The sequence below is a fragment of the Armigeres subalbatus genome, chromosome 2, assembly GCF_024139115.2.
Source record: "Armigeres subalbatus isolate Guangzhou_Male chromosome 2, GZ_Asu_2, whole genome shotgun sequence".
Lineage (NCBI taxonomy): Eukaryota > Metazoa > Arthropoda > Insecta > Diptera > Culicidae > Armigeres > Armigeres subalbatus.
The window spans coordinates 168,205,175-168,225,867 of NC_085140.1; the positions used below are offsets into that span (position 1 = coordinate 168,205,175).

The 20,693-nt window shown below is 36.4% G+C and overlaps 1 protein-coding gene across 1 annotated transcript in view; it reads left to right on the forward strand.

The window, feature by feature from the left end:
* LOC134211150 (potassium voltage-gated channel protein Shab-like) overlaps positions 1–20,693 on the forward strand; it is a 593,106-nt gene that overhangs the window by 32,169 nt on the left and 540,244 nt on the right. Inside the window, 2 exon segments of the mRNA XM_062687792.1 lie at positions 12,110–12,979; positions 13,800–14,189. The gene's annotated coding sequence lies outside the window, so the exon portion shown is untranslated.

The following is a 20,693-nucleotide window of genomic DNA, read 5'->3' on the forward strand; positions in this document are numbered from 1 at the left end:
GAAGTCAGTCGAAATTGGCATTCCTTTGATTGGAAATCTAACTGAAGTCGTATTTAAGGCAGATTTAGCTATACTAAAAATGATAGTGTTAATTTTAACACTTAATCATATTGTTTACGTGGGAATATCAATTGATAACATAGTAAAATCTAAAAAAATCCAAATAGTCAAAATTGTAAAATTTGCCCAATGAAAAGTGATCATGGTTTAACTAAAACGTAAAATTGTAAATGCAGCTAGGTTCCACATTTTGTTTACATTTCTAATCTGAAAAAAATATAAAAAAAATCATATCGATAATTTAGGTGATTTTTTGCAAGATTCAAGTCACTAATCATATACCAAATAAAGGATTGTTAATTAAATTTGCATCAAAAAGTCATGCGTCATGCGTGAAATTAGGAACTACCACCAATAGGTAGTCCAAGCATGATTGAATGTCAGATGACTTCAAACACACGCGACGCGACTGTTGAGCTGTCACTAGGCTGAGTCGCTGCATGTAAGGTTCTGTTGATGCTTCCAAACCATTACATTCCGTACCATACCATACAGTTATGTAATCATTAAGTCAATGAAATACAGCATAAGAATATGAACTAAGCTTTCATGTAAGTTAAAGTTTGTTACAGTAAAATGCATCTAATCATGAAATAGGTAATTGATCAAACTCATGCCGAATGGTTCAAACCATGATTTGATACCCTAGTCCTATGTACACGAGCGGAAGAAAAAAATTGAGTTCGATGCCAAAAAGCTGGTAAATTGGAAAAGAGAGACAGCAACGGGAAATTAAATCGGGTAGATACATTTCAGTGTGGGTACCCCCGGCAGCAATGGGATGCGAATGTCGTACAGATTACTGCTTTATGGGCCATTTTACAAAGAGGCTCCACATAACCTCAACCTAGCCCGTTTCGTAGTGATGTTCGGGGCAGGAGCCAGCCAGCCAGCATCACTGGAAACTGGAAGTGATATTGAGAATGACGATAGGAAGGAAAACTATAATTTACATATCGCTTCACCAGGGCTGGCTCCAATGTTAGAGCAAAATGAATAGGTACAGTCGAAGTCCTACATACTGTGATATGAAATGTCAAAAAATGTCATTGGACCGCAATTACTAATTTTCTAACAACTTTTTTCAAAAGTTATTTACAGTTCGGATTTTTTGATTCGGTGCACTAAAAGTTTCTGATATAAAAGTGCACTAAAAGTTTCTACGAGCCGGGTCAATTCAAATTGCCGCCCTATCTCACACAAGACAGGACAAACGAATTGTGGTGACAAATAGGTCCTAGGCTAATGTGACAAAACGGAACATAGTTAACTCCTTGGAAAAGGCACAATGCTCTGACGAGATTTTCCACGGAGCTTTTCTTCTAGCAGATTATTTTCTGAACTTTCTCAAGAAATTTGATAGGAACTGAAAGAATTAAAGAAGCTGCAGAAATACGTTTGTCAGTTTCTAAAATTTTCTTTTGATTCAGCCTAAGGATTTTCAAAAATAATTTATCCATCGATTTTCAATTAATTTTAACAACTGGAATTTGAACCAATTTTTTTTTTCATCCTTATTATAGTGGCACCGTAAATTGCTTTTGATTTGGTTACAATTCTTACCAACAACTCGTTACATTGTTTAATAAGATTTATCTAAATGTTTTATGTCCCAAACAGCTGTGCAAAATCTTAGCCCGTTTGGTTCCTTCCTCGCTTTCCGCATCGCGTTTGAAGTTTGTATGTCAATTAGTATGGGAAAACGTAAATTTTCGTTTCCTCCTAGAGGTTCCAGTTCGTCGTAAACCAAGTGATGTCGGAAAACTTTGCTGAAGAAGGTACGTTCTGGAACGTGTACAAAAAAGTTATAACGCTTCGAAGATTGGTTGTTTAACCAATATGCAAAAAAAAAACATCCATTCCGCCAGCACTGCCGAACTACCTGGGCCAATAATTCAACTGAATGTTATTGAAAAATAATTTATCTTATTGAGTTAGGATCTTCTTGGAGTTACTCGGTATCATTTCTGCACGTGAAAATCCGAACAAAAAGGCAAAATAGTAGTGCTCTCTAACTATAATAGGTAGCCCGATTGTTGCATATGGCTTGAACAAGTGTTATAACTTTTTCTGTACACTTGTGGGGGCCCCAAAATGTACAAAAAATGTTGGTTTTGGTACATAAGATTTGTGGGGGCCCGGGGCCACGGTCGAAATACTTATCTGCAAAGATAACAAAATAATTAGTGGAATTAAATGGAGAGTACTAAACTCGTCTTAGACGGTTGATGTTTTGGAATTTTTTTACTCTCGTTATGTGTACAATTAGCATAGAAAGATAGCAAAACTTCACTTGCTAATTATCTGCTAAACTGCACTAATTCCGGTATATCTCAAAGAAGCAATTTCGAACAGAAACAACAGTAAAGAGCGATCACATCCAGAACCATAAAAATGATCCGTGGTTTTGTTGTCCTTTATTGAACTGTTAAAACAAAATCCGACCATGTTGAAAGCTATAGATCATTAAAAATTAAAGTAACCAATTTGATCCGTTCAACAAAGGTATCAGTTTTCCTAATCCGTTACCGATCTGCATAACTCGCATAATAATAGTGAGAATATTTTTATTTTTTCTTATGAATTTATAACCACCATTACGCATTTCTGTCCTAGATACAGGGTTTGATAATGATCTAGGACCAAATAAAAAAGGTTTTTCCCTTCCACATAACTTCAAAGAGACAGACATCGAAGATATAGAAATAAATAAATAGATAACTAATGTTTATAGTTTGTAGTTGTCAAGGTTTTTGCCTTTCTGTTGTACCGAAAGGCTATCATTTCACTCCAAAATCGTGTTTTCTAGAAGTCTCAGCTCATCGAACTGAACAAATGTCTGTCAGTCCATGTGTATGTGTGTGTGTGCACACGAAAACCGAAAAAATAGTCACTTTTTCATATAGCAATTATTAACCGATTTTATCACAGCAAGTTGCATTCAACGGGAGAGTTGATCACTATTGAATATAATCACGATCGGCCATTGCGTTCAAGAGCCGTAATGTAGGAAATTATTTATGATGTATATCACACTAAGGCAAAACCAAACGATTGAATCGAGCAAGGCATCGTCATCGCTAGGTGGATCAATCTGGTTTTTTTTTTAATTCCCCCGTTTCTTTCCATACCCGGATTATCCTTTTCGCCGAAGCTAGAGTAAACCTCTCTACATATAAATAATGTTATTCATTAGATTTAAATTAAATTAAATAAAGGAATAAACTTCATCTTGTAATAAAAAAAAACTTTTCCCCATGCTCAGAAAAGTGTGCCTCTCAGGTATTCTATGATTGTTCAGAACTTAGCCGTCAAATCAGCAACGACTTAGTGTTCTTTCTTCGCATGCGATCAACAATCGCAGTGGAGGCCAGAGAAAAGAATCGTCCAATAACTGGCAACCACTATCCATAACTTGTTGAACAAATATTTGAATTATCACTGAAGTAAAGTTCGATTTAGTTAAACTCTGGACGCATGGTTGTTTTCTTTTACAATGCTCCTAGTGACCCGTTCTCGAATGTTGGGTTAAAGGGGGAATGACAAACCTTGTCATAGATGGCTTTTTGTACGAGGAAATCTCAATGACCAGTTCAAGAAGTGTTGTAAAACTGTAAATTTCGTCCAATTCGTCGAAAACAAAATGTTTATAGTAATCAGAAGAACTTTACTAACTCTGGAATACAGGCGTGTGCTGCCACTGACGATATGTCTGCATCCGTGCGCCGTCGACCAATATTTCTCACGTCCCTAAATTGAGAAGAATTTCCCACGGAAATAAAGAAGATTTTCCCAGTTGAGGTGGTTATTGACTGAAATTAGCACGACATAGTGTTCATCGGCCTTGCAGATTCTCATAAACACTATATTTATTCTGATGCGAAGTTTCGATACATTTACTTATTGGACTTTTTCAAACGATTGAAATGATTCAGCGTTATATTGTGTGTGTTAAATAAGTATCTTTTTGTGCTTCAGACATTTTTATGTCCAGAACATCAGCCTATCCGGTATATGTTATATACGATTAACTGTAAATTTGAATCACCGGATCGTTATCACGACAGGTTTAAACGGGAAACGTTTCTGCATTTCAACGATTGTTTTGAAATTGTTCAAAATTTCCGCTGTTTAAATTTAGGTCAGCGACACGTGACGCTGATGCAAAAATATCGGCGACACCCCTATTCCTGAGTTAGTAAAGTGTACGCCTCCCATTCCTCTGCCTAAACCAGGGAGAAATAGTTACCCATTTTCGCCAATTCAAAAACGCAGGCATTTGAAAATGGCGAATTTTATCAAGTGATTTCTCAGCAATCCACCAATGTGGATACACTAGGTAGGGCAATTGATCCGATGGTTGTGGGTGTACCAATAGTTGCGGTAGTCCATGTTATGTCATATCTATAAATTAATCGCAGTAGTCTACATGATCTATCGTTTGTTTGACATATTAACACACTATTGAAAGAGGAACAGCCTCGGAATTCATCCAAAATAGGTAATTAACATTAAAACACTTTTAATATTTTCCGTCTTTGCACCAATAGTTGCGGTAGTGCCCCTATAGTTGCGAGTCTCATAGAAAAACAATGGGATTCGCAACTATAGGAACACAAATTAAAAAATACCGCAACTATTGGAACACTGTACCAATAATTGGTGGTTTAATTTTAAAGCACAATTATGAATATTGTTGCGATGGTTTCCCAACTGCAAGAAAAGTAAGTCCAATAGCTTTCGGATACACCCACAAGGTAAGCAAAACAAAATATGTATCAGTTTCAAGAGCTAAAACAGTGAAAGGAAGTGCTTAGTTCCTCCACTATTGGGTCATTTACCCTAGTGTAATCAAAACGTGCATTTTTTGTGCTCTAAAACTTTCTAGCAGACGTCATTCCGGTAAAAAAAAAACAAAAGTTACAATGAAAATATTGATTTTTTGGGGTCACCCTAACACTATTATTTGAAATTATCATAACAAATAATAGGGAAACTGTTCCGTTTTCCATCTCACTGAACATATATTCATCTCATCGCGAAACAAAGAAATACAGCACCAATCTCGTCGCTTCTTTTTGCTAACACGCGTCACAAAAATAAGAAACAAACCAAATTCCTTTTCTTTGCTTTGTTTTTGATGGGATGGAAATAGGAGCTATATGATTAAGTGCCGAACCGTTCCCCTACAAACGACATATTGCTGTTTTCACAATTGTTTACATATTTTTGTGATAATCCTACTCACCCCATTTTCGAACTTTCGCACTGTCAAACGCCTTGAGATGATGATGCAAACAAATTATTTTCATTGTTGACTATCGCAATTGCTGACTGTCAGATGCAAGGCCAATTAAAATTAGGTATTTTAAAATAAATATTGTATGGAAAAATAAGATAACCTTAATGTGCAGTAGCCTTGATGCACTGTGCAATCGTGTGTGAAATACGACAGTGATAATCATTTATTCAGGGTGAGTCTAAATAGGAGTAAATCTCGCATTACAACAATGGTTTCTTCAGCAAAGTACCTTTAAATTAAATAAGGAACAACTTTCTAGAACACCGCACGCTTCCCAGATTTTTCATGCTCTTTCTCTCACGCTGTTGACAAATCGACCCAAATTGATGAAAAAACCGTGGTACTCATTTTTTAGTAACCACGGTTTTTCATCAATTTGGGTCGGTTTTGCAGCAGTGTGAATAGGTGTGAACGAAACAGCATGAAAAATCTGGGTAGATCTGGAATAGCGTGCGTACAATGCTAAAATTAGAAATACAGCAGTTAACAACTTTATCTTAAAATGTACACTCAAGTAAAAAAGCCTCTCAGATTCATGTGTCGACTCACATGGTTATTTGGTTGACCAATGAAAAGTATGTGCAAAGTGAATGGTTTTTTTTAAATATTCAATTTGATTCAAATCAATTGCATAGCATGGACCAACTGACATATCTTTTATAATATCCATCAATGAAATGCATTCATGCAGCAAATGGTCTTAATCGCTAGTATTCAGAAATACCTTCTCTTCCCTTTTCATTTTTTATGAATAGATAAAACATTTTAAATATACCAGGTTATGGATGCAAAAGCATATTTTATTCTTAAATTGCAACACAAACTTGGTTCAATTGAAATTCGAAAACGTCGACTAGCGAATCTGGATTCTCTCTCGTTTTGTGCGCTAAACCTAACTTTGACAAACAGTGTGTTGTTTTATTTGCGACATTATTTATGTACTCACTTTCGACGTTGGTTTTAACCTGCAAATCGGAAGAAATCGAACAACGCAAGTCGATGTGTTCGAATTTTGGCTGCATTGTTAGAAACTTTGTGTGCAATGTGAATTTTCTGATCTGAAGTAGTGATCGTTCACTTCGCCGTACTACGGCATTCTCTGGGAACTTTAAAATACATGTGGCTAGGCCGCGGGTTCGTACATTTGAATCTCACAGCTGTCAAATGTAGAACGTTGAACACGGAAGCTTGGAACCGAATGAAACGATAGTACTTTGTATATCCGCCATGGGATGTAGGGTATGCACTTTTGTTTTCAGTTTCCGCTGGAGTAGGAGATTCGGATGATGGTTTCGGACGATGTATATGTGGCAACTACGTTAACAGTTTTTTTTATTTTACTGTAACTTTTTCATGGTTATAATTAAAATGCTTACTGACATCATACCATCATGAGCAAATCCATTGGTCCAAATTCATCAATTCTAATGCTTGATGAAATTAAAAGTTTATGTCGCAAGTATGATGGTCATGAGAATCAAATGAAAATGATGAGAATGGGAATTTTAGTAAAGTATGAGAAATATACATTTGATGGGTCAATTTTTTTGAGTGTTCGAAGGAGAAGCCTGACCCTACATAGAACGCAGAAGTCATCGGGTAAATATTGTGTTTTTTCTTCTCATTGCTGAATCGTGAAATTTGAGCATCACTGCTTAATGGATCATGCTTCTTTATCGCGTTGTTTCCAATGCTTTCTGCCAACAAAAACTGGTCTCTTTGAATAAATAATTCTTAGTGATGATGATGATGATGATGATGATACTACCATCTATTGTAGCAAGGCACCTGCCGATAGCACTGGCCATATCTGATAAACGATTTGATCATGATTATATTATTGTTTGTATTTCATCAAACTCCTGTATGAAGGGCCAAAAATGGGTGGGGTGGTTCCATAAGCAGAGACACTTATGCGAATCCACGGGATGAATAGAGAATCTCCTTCCAGAAGAAAGTTAGTACATACAATAATATAACCTAGCCCTCGTTTAGATTGACCCAATAGATGGGGAGAAGAGCCCGCCCTTTATCCACGAGATGTTAACAATAGGAAGTTGGCGAGTCCACTCTGCCTATCCAAATCGCTTCAATCGGGTGCCCTGATGGTTTTGTTATTTTTTGTTAATAATCATATGGTTTCAATATAATGTATATATATATATAATGGAATTCTCTCACCAAGTTTAAACTCGCATGTCCTGAATGCCTTTCTTCAACACCAGCTCGTTTTAGATTTATGCTGCCTTCAGAGATGAAAAACCAATAGTTCGCAATATTATTCATTCTTTCAATGATTGAAAAATAGACTTCTTGATTTCTGAAGAGATGAAATAAAAAGACGGATGGCAGTATCATAGATAATAACATGAGCGTTTTGGTTACATTCAGAGGCGCGGCCACATTCCGAGACGTGAGTAGGACAAAAACTGGATTATCAAATCTATGGAATACTTTTATGGAATTTCAAGGACTTTCCGGAGATCCTCGAATTTCAAAGGATTTTTTCGGACATCCTCAGATAAGTTATAAAACACCCTATGACTAGTATGTCTACATTTTTACGAATTTCCAGAACGGAATATGAATTCCTGTAAATCTTATAAAATATTTGATGGTTTGAAGCAATTATCTCTAACTTCTAGAAATTCGAATTTAGAAATATACAGAAACATCGTTTCGAGTCAAGCTTATGATCGTCCAAAAATCTTTAAGGGTGTTCAGTACCTTTTACGGGGTATCAAAAATCTCAAGAATAATGTTACTCCGAATTTCAGACTTTTTTTTAACTTCTAAGATTTCATTTAAACAAACGATTTCATTGAATTCTTAGAAGCTTTAAATTTTTTTTTCTCATGCTTGCTACCAGACCTCCGTATGTGCTCCGTATCATCATAAACTGCTTCATATTCGCGTATATCTGCGATTGTTCTTTCATATCTTTGTTTAGTTTCTCAACCTATAAAGACGAGCTCGGCAGTCTAGTAACTACCGCTTCTGCCTTATATACAGGAGGTCTGGCAAAGACTAAAAGACTACATCACATAATGCGGCAAAAACTTCATTTTTTTAAAGTGAACCCTCGATATATACCTTTGTTCATCTACCTTACCAAATTGACGAAATTTCCTTTTCGGAGCAGTGTGGGGATGCAGAGGTTTTCTCGGCCTGTAGTAGCAACAATAACTACACACTAACATTTCTCTCCTTTCCCAACTGACTGGAGCTGTGGGTAGTGAATACCAACCTTTATTCACTTGAATCGTAGCGCAATTTACACCAGTTATTACAATTATGACCAATATGACAGTCACGGAGAGCAACCATTGACAAGTACAGTCAGTCTTAGCTAAGTTAAGCTAAGCTATATCCTTGTTTAAATATTCATCTTTTGGTTAAGTAACCTATCAGTTTGTCACTTTTTATAAAATATCAGAAATTCTCTGAGCCTCCCTGAACTAGCAGAAATAATTACGTACTTTCAGAAAACTTTCAACAGTTTTATGGAAGAGAAGAAACTATTAGAAAAATCAAGACTTCTTGGAAAATTTCAATACATCATTGCGTACTTTTTGGAATGGAAAGCATTCCTCATAGACTGTAAGAAGCTTTTCGGAATAGATTTCTCTTTTACAGTCCCGGAAACCTACACGATTGTCAGTTTATGAATAAATACTTCTTAGTATTCCCAAAAATGAGTATGCTTTCAAATGGTGTAGCGGATCACCAAGTTTCCTCAAGTGTACATTACGAAGGTGCTTTAGCTAAGCAGTTAATCACTTGAATTGAAAACATTACTATGTTGACTCGAATCGCCCAAGAGTTTTATGTCGATTTTTGACGATATGTATTGATTTTTCTCAAGAAACTCCAAAGCAAATAGGGACAGTCAAGCTCGGTATCATTTCTCGAATAGAATACAGATTAATCTTGACAGTGACAATTCAAAAAATAAAGACCATCCTGCCAAGAAATCTAGCTTTTCACTAAGGTTACTAAGACATGTATTAAAAACTATTCGATTTCTGTCAATAGAGTTGCGATCTTCAATTCAAACTTAAGTTAGATATTGACATACACCCAGGTTTTTTTTACACTGTTTGGTTTTAGTCGTTTAAGACCTACAGCGTCAATGAAATAAGGAGGTAACCCTACGAAAAAATTCCCAAAACATCAAAGAAAATTCAAGTAGTATTTGAAAAGCTCTGAAAGTTCGGGTTAACCGGGAAATTATTGAATTCCAACCGTGTAAAAAAAGTCTGGGTGTATAGGTATTCTAAACGTCGCTATGCATTCATGGATACTAGAAGGTAATTAGAATTCGGTCGGCAAATAACAACGTGAATTGTTTGTTAGTTTTAGCGATTTAGCGTTTTCCAGTATGCAGTTAGTGACTGTGTAGTGTATATACACAGAATACTGTTTTTACGTGATTTACATTTTCCCCACTGCGCTTAACTAAAAGGTTTACTACATTACATACATATTCATTTAGAATTCATTGGAAAATCATGTAGGTAGGAGTTTGAAGGTAAACTGAAACGAAACAATCAAAAGTGCAATAAAAAAATGCGTTGAATAGAGTTCTGAGCAGAGCATGAGCAGGATAACCGTACAATTCGTAGTTGCTACTCCGTGATTGACTAGAACTTGCGAAATTGCACAGGGAACCAATTGAATGGAGCTTGGGTTTAGCTATCATTCTCAATGTGCAAAGTTCGGAAATTCAATGCATTTTACTAAGTCAATTACGGCGCCGGCCACGTCCTTACGGTCATCAAGGGAAGGAAGGATTATTAGTTCAACTCTCGTTGCTACTAGAGACCGAGTATACCTCTGCATCTCCACGATAGTCTTAGGATAGGATATTGTGTTAGTATGAAGGGATACATTATCTGGATTCACTTTGGTAAGTGATGCGATCTATGGGATAGGAATATATGAATGAGAATTGGAAGTACTAGAGTAATGAGAAAGTATTAAAGTGAATTCTAATGGGATTTATTTTTTACAATTAGAATTTGAATGCTATTGGATTCTAATACCACGCACACGTCTACCACACCATCGCTACCCGCACATCAACCTCACACATTCTTACTTGTATGAGGCCTGCACGAGCGTAGCGACCGTATATAGCATTCGTATGCGGGTACAAATGAATACCAATCTATTTTTACATTTTATTTACTGCTACTAAGTAACAGGCAGCTTTTATAACAATTCTATATTTAGAATCATACTTGCTAGCAATGAGAATTTGATTTGCAAAGAGATTGAGTTATATGATTAACGAAATTATCTAATAGGAAATTAGAAAGGGCCAGGGATCAAACCCTTAATCTCCTGCTTATGAGGCAGAAGCAGTGACACAAGGCCACCAAGCACCCCTAAAAAAAAATACGTTGAATAGAGTTCTGTGTACAAAGTAAAGCATTTGGCAGATGAGAAATCAAATCAATCAAAAATGTTCTTTTGCGAAAGAAAAGCGCACTTCAGTTCTACTTTGATACAGGACTTCTCCACTAACCTCTTAGTGGTATTTTAATGTGGGATTGATTACAAAGACCAATAGTTTGTTTTTCGCAATTTTAATATCAATTTGTCCATTTTTGCGTTTGTTGTCCTTTTTAGTGTGGAGGTGTATGGAGGTGCGTGGTACATTGTAAATTAGTCCCATCAAAAGCGTTTTGGTTCGTCAAATCGTTAAATGTTTCATTCAAATTACACATTCGGTTGTCAGACATCAGAGATGTACATTCCGACCCTGTATTGCCACAACGATTCACGATGGCCTCCATATTTCTGGCAAACATGCATACGACAAATCAGCTTCCGGTGTTTTATTTTTGTTAGTTTTGAAAAACAGCATAAGCAATGTTGATTTCTGCAAAAGATGAAAGGGAATAAAAGCTTTCTTCAATTTGAGTCCAAAAAAAATCGTCACGCCACTACTGCTGGGAAGTGTGTGAGACGAAAGTGAACAAAGTTTTCATAAACGACTTAAAATCTGAATGGCACACCATGGACTACGCGGCGAAAGGAGGCTGAACAATGCAGATGCGGACTGCAGATATCCCGAAGCATGTTTCGAGAGGTCGACAGTGAAGCATCCTTGAAGCACACAAGATGGGCGGGCATGCATAGATATAGTCCTATGAAAGAGTGTTTTTTTTTCATTTGGTTAATAAAAAGAGAGTTGTATATAAGAATTTGTTGATTGTAACTACACCGCCAGGACGAATGAAGAAAAAATCAAAATGAATTACAGCATTCACTGATTTTGGAATGATTTTACATTTCATAAAAGGAATAAATCAGAACTTATTTGATTGTGGGTGTTTGAATATGTCACTGCAAATCAAGCATTGGACACTAAATGTCAGCAACTGAATTCTAGATGGCACTTTATTATTAGTAAAATTGTCGAGCCCTTTCGAATGGTAAGTTTCTAAGATTCATTCATCCACATAATTTGTTGAATAAACTTTCGGAACACATAAGCAATAAAAATGAATGCAATTTTTACCTTATTCAGAACAGAGCTTATGATGTGATAATAAGCTGGTCTATTAGGCAAATTCTTCTTCTCTCCGGCTGCACCCGTACCTACAGCTACATTCGATCTGGGGTACCATCAGCCATTAGCGGCGTACCTGTGAGCGCCAGCAATTAGCAGTAAAGCGAACGCGAGCACCTTTTATGTATGCGCATAATTTACAATTCAAATTGATCTCTCGTCAACAGGGTCTCTGGTCACACGGTAGTGGGTGTTGACAGCCCATCACAGTTTGCCGTCGTCGTCATCATGATGGTCCTCCCGGAGTGCTTGGAAGTTGCTAACCGAAGGAAGTCTTAGCTGGGCCCTTGAGCAGAGGCAGGAAGGTCCTGGTGGTTCAGAGTGCGCAATTAAAATGTGATAAACATGACGTGAAAAAACTGTGAAATTTTCATCGCCAGCTAAAAGCGCGGAACTAGTGCATTAATTGCGAAGAAGAAGCTTCTCTCAGGACTACCGAGGAAGCCAGTGGAAACCGTGATGGCATGCAAATTACTACGATGAAAAGTGTGAGAACAAGCTGTACATATTTTTAATTGCAGTTTTAATTGAAACTGACCGTAGGATTACCCTGAAAGTGTGCATCAAATAAGGATTAACGGAGTAGTGAAGAAATTATCGAGTTCTGGGAAAGTTTCTTTTGATACTAATTTCAAGTAGTACCATTGACATGGTTAAAAAGTTACTCGATGGAATGATTTTTTTTTCTTTGTGGCTAGTGCATAGATAACGGATTCAGTTCGAAGGTTTTCCCGAGAGTCAAAATATTCGCATGTCGACGAGGCAATCGATATCGAAAAAACGTTTTCATAGAGTATAAAAATAAAACAATCCTAGTGAACATACATCAAACGGCGACAAAGACGACGGCGACCTGACCTCAGGATCTATGTGTCTCCCTCCTGTAGTAGTTGAGGGGTGTGGCTCATAATAATAACCGTCATGTCACCGCAATAACTCGTTCGCAGAAGCAGCAGCGCAGTGTGCGGAAAATATGACCAACATTCGGGAGAAAAAATAGGAACAACGCAATCCAGCAGAAGAGAAGATTCGTTACGGTAAGAAAATGATTGTACTGTCGTTATATGTAGTTGCCAATTGCCTCAGCAGTTAACCCTTGTAAATATATGAACATTGCATTGTCTTTATTTAACGCATTTTATGCAAAGCATCACAAAGTTTGTTTATTTTTCCTCACGAAAAAAACTAATATTACAATTGTTGTATAAAATCTTGGCATATACAATTCTGCAAAGTTTCAATACAACAAATGTAAGCTTTTGATACAGATTCTTATAAAAAAAAACAAAATAGTTAGATTTCAATACAATGATTGTATTAAAATCTTCAAAATTTGTATATGCCAAAACTTTATACAGATCCGGCAAAGTTTATATGCAGAACTGTAATAAAATCTGCCATCCACTGGTCGGGTACATATATGAGGGGAAAGCCAGTCTTTCTAGGTTCTTCATTTCCTCATTTAGCATTCACTGACCTCGACTATGCAAATCTTTGAGTTTTAGTATTTTAATTGAACCTCAGCTTACAAAAAAAATAGCTTGCTTGACAACCAAAACTGTTCAGCTGATCTGCGGCATACGATTGCGAAGTTGCCGACCCAACGATTGCACAATGGTTTGATCTTATCAAAACTGCGAGCAGCATGATTTCTGCAGACCAATGGAGAAAATTTACAAATGTCCACCGCCGGTCATCTCAGGCAAAATCTGTTATGCACATCAGCTTTTTTTTTATAGCGAACGTAGGAAATATGTTTCTGCTATTCGACGTTTTAGAGAATCTTGGTTAATTTTGCTTCATGATCCAGAAACAAGGCTTATTAAATTCAAGTATTTTTTCTCTGTATTTTTTCAGGCGTAGGGGAAGAACATGTAGTGTGATCCTAATTCAAGTGAAAAACTGGAAATTTAAAGAACCAGTGTACATATATAACAGAGGAAAATACTGCAGAAAAGTTCAAATAATTTAGATCATTTTCCCCACTCGGTGTATGTATCCTTCGTAATTGCGAATTGGTAGGGAAGAGATGTGAACGCAATGGACTTCCTTCCGGCGAGTTTCCTCATTACCGACAGAAGTAATACAAGTTTCATCGAGTGACGACGAACACATAGACTACGTCGACGGAAAAGTATTGCACGAGTTTTGGAGACGCGGTCATGACCTAAGAATTCCAACACACTCAACAAAAGGCGTCGTTGCTTTACGCATGTACGAGAACAACGCTGTGTGCCGCAATAAAAAGTAAGTATATATGAATAATGGATACTGCGTCCAAACAGGTGGATAATTTCCGAAATTATCCCACTGGAATTGGGGTTTCGTTAGACATGAACGCTCGCGCCATTGTACACCGGAAAAGCCATGGTTTGTTGTAAACATTGCCAGTGGGGCTTCAATTTTGATTGTGAGTGTGGTGAAAAGGTCACCTGCTGGAGTCTAGACGACTGAATAGATACGGCTCGTATTGGCACCTTTCTTTACTGCATACATACAAATATACTATATTAACAACTAGTTTATTTGTGAACGCAGTAGCGCCCGTGGCAAGTGTATTTTTGTGTATAAACGATTTATTAATTCATGCATTAAAAAAATAAAAATTTTCAACGTCTGTTGTCTGTGATTTTTTTAATCAAATACTGTGTCTGGTTGTCTAAGATTGTCACTGGTTTTGTTTTCTGCAGTAAAAAGAATTGAAGTGACAAATATTTTATTTTTTGTGAAAATTTCTCCGCGTGCTGCGTCTGGTTGGCTAGTCACCGGACAGACAAACAGGGCTATTATATATTATAAAAATAACAAAACAATATGATTCACTCTCACGAAATTTTGGCGACACCACATGTGGCGCCAACTCGCGTCCGAAAGGATCGATACACACGTAAATCGATCTACCCAAAATATGACGATCGTTTTACACACACTTCAAAATGTCATCATGAAAAAAAATAGGGATGCTTGATGTTTTTTTTACAAACTTAATCGATTATGTTTAATCGAATGCAAACGGAAAATCAAATGTTGTAGCAGAAGTGTGGTAGGCATATTTTTGTGGAAATGTATAATAAATTTGATATAGCTCGTTGAACTGTATCCGGCGGGACCATGCCGGTGCACCATTTCGAAATTGACGCACACTGAAGCAGTTGGAGAGCTATACGAGGTTGCTGTGGAAGTTTACATTCTTCTCGCATTGTACCTACTCGCTCTTTGTTTCGCACACCATGTTGCTGCTTGCTCATTTGACTGCATCACAGAGGCGTCATGATTCTTTGGAAAATTTGACATTAAAGAAGTCAATGAATTGTCTGAGACAAACAGCAAGTTGTCTGCATGGCTTATTTAACGTATCTAAGATTAGTTGAGATATCCTTTGTCACTATTTAATCCGCATTTTATTGTTTTTTTTTTATTGAATCTAGTTGAAAGTAAATTTAACAAGATACGTTGAAGAATAGCTTAAATATAACATTTGGAATGCATTTAAATTTATATAGAATGAGGAATTATTCCAGCTAAGATTTGACAGTTGGGTAGAAAACCTCATTGAGAATTTTGCATAAAACGGGTTTGTAGAACTAACGAGGGTGGATTAAAAATACAAGATGGAAATTGGAAGGTCACATTTTCTGTTTACCCGCTTTTTCCAATAAGCTCAAAAAGAACCCAACGTAAATCGAGAATACTTAAAGTACTTCTGGGAGAATTTGTCAATGAAGATAATAGATTCTAATATACACCATTGTGAGATACCACACTTTCATTTGTAGCCAAATAACGTAAAAACACTGGTTTGGACTATGCTTTTGCTAATATTTATACCATTTGATTATGTGTATTTATTCTGGTTCGCCTGAAAATTCCACAACAGTATGTTCTTTAATTAATATTGTAATAACTGATAATAGTTTTAAAAACTAAAACTCAACTGTTATTCGTTTTATTTATTTACTACGTTAATGTAATATGTTCGAACAATATTTTGTTGTGGTCCGCCACATTGACTTTATATAGTAATTTAATTCAAATATTATCAATTCTTATTGAATTGGTGGAAAGAATCTCCTCTTCGTTATGTCATATGACTTGAAATGTTTTCTGCAGAACCATGTCAATCAGAGTAATTCCTTTACACTTCCAAGACTCTGTCTTCAAATATGAATTCTACCATCTATGCACAGATGAAAAAAATAACATAGAGAGAATATAATCCCTGGGAGAACGAGATAGCAAAGTGCTTGACAGTCGAGTCTTACTGGATTTCTCTCTGCATTGCACATTGCTAGCTCGGTTTCCTATCAGAAAAACTTATCTTACAATAATTAGTATACTGAAATCTTCATTATATTGTTTGAAAAAATTTCTTTTTACAGCCCAAAATGAATTGAATATTATGTTGGAAACGGCCTCTTCAATACGAAATACCAATTATCATATAATAAATGGCGTAATCTAAAAATTCTAATGGTAATTATGGTAAATATTGATTTGAGTTAGCATTAACTGAAATGTGTAAATATTGTAAATAATTTTAGACTGCAAAACATAAAATATGTACACTAAACCCAGTGGAGATATATCAGCTTCCACACTGATATTCTTCCCTCCCCCTTCATACGGGAGCTTGGCAGAAGGAAGGTCGTGCGATATGTGCCATCACAAATATTGCCCTCCGCTCGCTTTCAAATCGACTTCTATAAAAAAAAAAAACATTCTTCATGCCTGCCGTATCCTAACGGAACTATCAATTCTATACTTTCGCCTCTAATGCTATCATGAACATGTACGTCCGAATTTGGAAGATGATATTAGCATTTCCATATCATAAAATATGTAATTATTTTTCGGTCACGCATCTAAAAACAGCTAAAAACCAAATGTATTTGTTTGACGCATGAAGTTTACTGCACATGTTTGCCATTCTTCCATGTGCTTATTTTACGCTTGACTACAAATGACATGCTCTGTCATGCCTTCATCACTTGTATAATGCAAATGTCAATATCAATATCGCTTCACGGTTTATCGAACTATGCAATGTGGCACGGCAAGAATGATCATGTTGAGACTCGAAGTCGAGTCAAGTACGAGACACTGAAGACGGCCTTACTGTTGAGGTCGAAATACGTATCTGTCAAGATACAATTAAGTGGTGGAATTCAATGGGATTGTATAAACTCGTCTTATGACAGGTGAAAACATTCCACTAAAAAGCTCAAAATAATTTTCTTATCAGTGATTTGCAGTTGGACGACATAATTTACGACCAAGAACCATGATACTCATTCAATTCTTGTAGAATTAAATACAGAATGTTATGCTGAAAACCGCGAGAAGATTAGAGTTTATTAGGCAAAGATATTAGCATTTTACTGGAGTGTTGTAGGGGTGAATTTTATTATTTCAAAGGTAAAAGAAACGAAATTTGCTCAAACCCCACTTCAGAGAAATCCTAATAACTTAGCCGGGCAAACTCTAATCTTCTCGCGGTTTTCTGCATAACATTCTGTATTAAATTCTTCAAGATCTGAATGACTATCATAATTATTCATTGTAAGTTGTGCCGTCCAACTGCAATTCGCTGTTTTTGGATGTTTCTGCATACATTTTTGCATATAAACTTCCAACGAGTTTAGTACCGCCCAAACGTTGACGGATTTGGCTGAAATTTTGTCCAGAGCATCAAGGCATCACCACAGACAAACAGACATAACACTCGTCAAATGTACATCGTTCACTGATTTACTGGTCAATTCAAATAATCACTAGTTGGCCAATCGAACACTCGTGGCGCGCGTTTGCTCACTACCGCCATCTGGTTCGTGATTTGCCCAACTAACTGAAATCAACAGATGTCGTTAGTGTTTGAACAACGATGAATTTGATGAGTAAATGTTTAATGTGTTATGTCTGTTTGTCTGTGGCATCACATAGAACTGAATAAGAGGGCGGTCAATCAAAAAAATTGAAAAAAGTTTTCCCCAAACTAATTTGAGCCACCCTAATGGACAAGTATAATATTGTTACAGATTTGTCATATTTAAAGTCCATTTTTCGTCATTGCAAAAAAAAGCGTGTGCAACTCGTTGCAAAACTGCACTCATAGTATTTATCCAACTCGGCAAGCCTCGTTCGATTAACGTACGACTCCTGCTGAAAAAATCATCTTTTTGCAACTTGTTGCACAAACTACTATTTTGATAACTTTTTGTACGTTCATAACGAGTTGTACGAGTTGATATAGAGTTATACGTTTATCCAACCAGGCTTGTCGAGTTGGATAAATACTCCGAGTGGTGAAAAAAGTTTTGGGGTTGTATACAAGACACGACCGCTCGACGTAAACTACGTAAAACCAAATATAGTACACTGAACCAATTATATTGCTCTATATAGAAGAAAAGGAACTATCCCACCGACACTACCACCCAGGTTTAGCAGCATCTCCCACTCTGTGAGGGAGTAGGGACCCCACTACTGTCTAGCAACTGGGCCACCCCAGTTCAACAACTGATAATACCCTAAAAGTAGGCAATAACCAAAGATTGGAACGCGCTGCAAAGGGGATACATAATGCATGAAAGAACTGAAATTTTCAATAGTTTATCGTTGATGCTCAAAAGTTTCAATAGTATTGGCAAAGAGCTTGCGGATCGATTGATATATAAATCTTTAAAATCCATTGAAAGATAAAGGACCTATTAATGTTACAAATCTTACATGATTTCGTGACGGTTCTCAATTTTGAAATTTTTATTTTACACCCTGCATCCGAGCCTTTCCCTTAGACGTAGTTTACGTCAAAAATTAGTTTTGCAACGAGTTGCACACGCTATTTTTTGTAATGACGGAAAATGGGCTCTAATATGATAAATTTGTAACACAACGGTAGGAACTGATTTACTTCAAATGATCATTCTCACAAATAAATCATGTTGCTGCAAAGAACCGTCATATTCCATGTTATCGTATCACAATGCGTAGCTCGACAAGCCATGAAGCGATAGATGAACTTGCTTTTGGAAAATTCTGATGTCATTACCATCATTACCAAAGCTGCCTCAGCAAAACGTAGTCATGTAACTACTGATCTGATATTGGTTTTTCATTATAGCATCCAAATGAGTGCTGTAATGGATTTTATATCACTCATTTGAGTTTAAAGACAAAGATGTACATATTTATGTATGTTTAGATTTTCAATTCTGAAATAAAAACCGGTGAAGAATTTTGTGTTATATTTTTAATTTTCGATAAGGTAAAAGAAAAACAATCTAATTTAGATCAGTCATGAAAGCAATAAAACAGTCACGTAATCTTCATGTGACACACTAGTGCTAGCCGATTGAGTGAAATTGAGTGCCTCTTCCTTTGAATCACTTAATTGGTACGTGAATAGTGCTGTGAAAAAAAAACACATTGTTTTTCACGTAGATATGATGGGATGATTATTTTTGGTGTAGCTAACACCGTCATGTAAAACCACATTTTTTAAACTACAAGTTCCGACAGTCTGATAACCCGCTTGTTATTCTTTCGCCATACAAATTGCTAGCTTCCCGCGCATATACATATATGTACACCCAGATGCTAACAGCTGTGGGTAGAAAACCAGCGCAGCAAGCATTTTCACGTTGGAGCAGCTTCTACTATTGGAGCATACGAAGCATAATTCGTTTTTCTCTATATTATCGAAAAACTTTATTAAAACGAGGAAAATCGATCATTTGATGATCGATTTATTCAAAAAAGTATGGGCATCCCTATACCTTTGAATGTCATCTTTTCAGCTGCATGACTTTCGCTATCGTCGCCATGGGATTTGCTAGAATAAACAAGAAGAAAACATGTTTAGATTCCTCTTCGCTCGCTAGATGATGTTGTTATCACCGACAAATGGTTCGCCATTTCGTTGTATGGAAAAGCTCGAAGTGAACCATATTGTTAATATAATATATTTGATACATAGCTATAAGTCATAAGACACTTGAAAATTAGTTTTCTCGTGGTATATTCTATGTTATTTTGAAGTTGAATAACCACGAACCTTATACTTATTAATACAATAGAATTTATATTCACATAAACACTCACATTTTACAAAACGAGTAAAAAAATCTTACGTTTGTGTCGTAAAATAAAAGTTCACATAACCATTTTAAGCTAGAGTGAAGTTTTACCGCAACCATTTCCAGCGGTCTTTGGCAACGATGCTTCAAGTGCTTCGGCTAGAAGCCAGCTTATGTACCATTGCTCGCTATTGTGCAAGAGCATTTATGAATTTTTAATAGACAACCAAAAGAATTTCTATTAGTGTATAGCCTAAGTTTACCATTACAAAGTATCAGCCTTGAATGGACTATTCCAGTTGGTAATGGTAGTTGTGGTGGTGACTTTCGCATCATATTGATTGGATGAAATACGAAAAACCGAGTCATAGTCGTAGAAAAAATCAATAAAAATTAATAGCTTCTGCTTTTTCCATGCTCCACTCCACACGAGTGCACTCCGCCATAAAAATAACCACATAATGGTAATATCCTCGAGTAGCAGCCCAGTGAGCAAGAACAGCGGAGTACGAATGATGTGCATTATTTGCAAGTTGTACTTGTATAGAAGGGTGACATTCAAGTCAATTGCGGCTCGAAAGCATTGCTTGCTTACTTGCTTGTAACCTCTAAAAAGGTTTAAAATGACGCCCTGGAATTTAAAGATACCTTGCAAGATAAAATTTAACTTTACTCT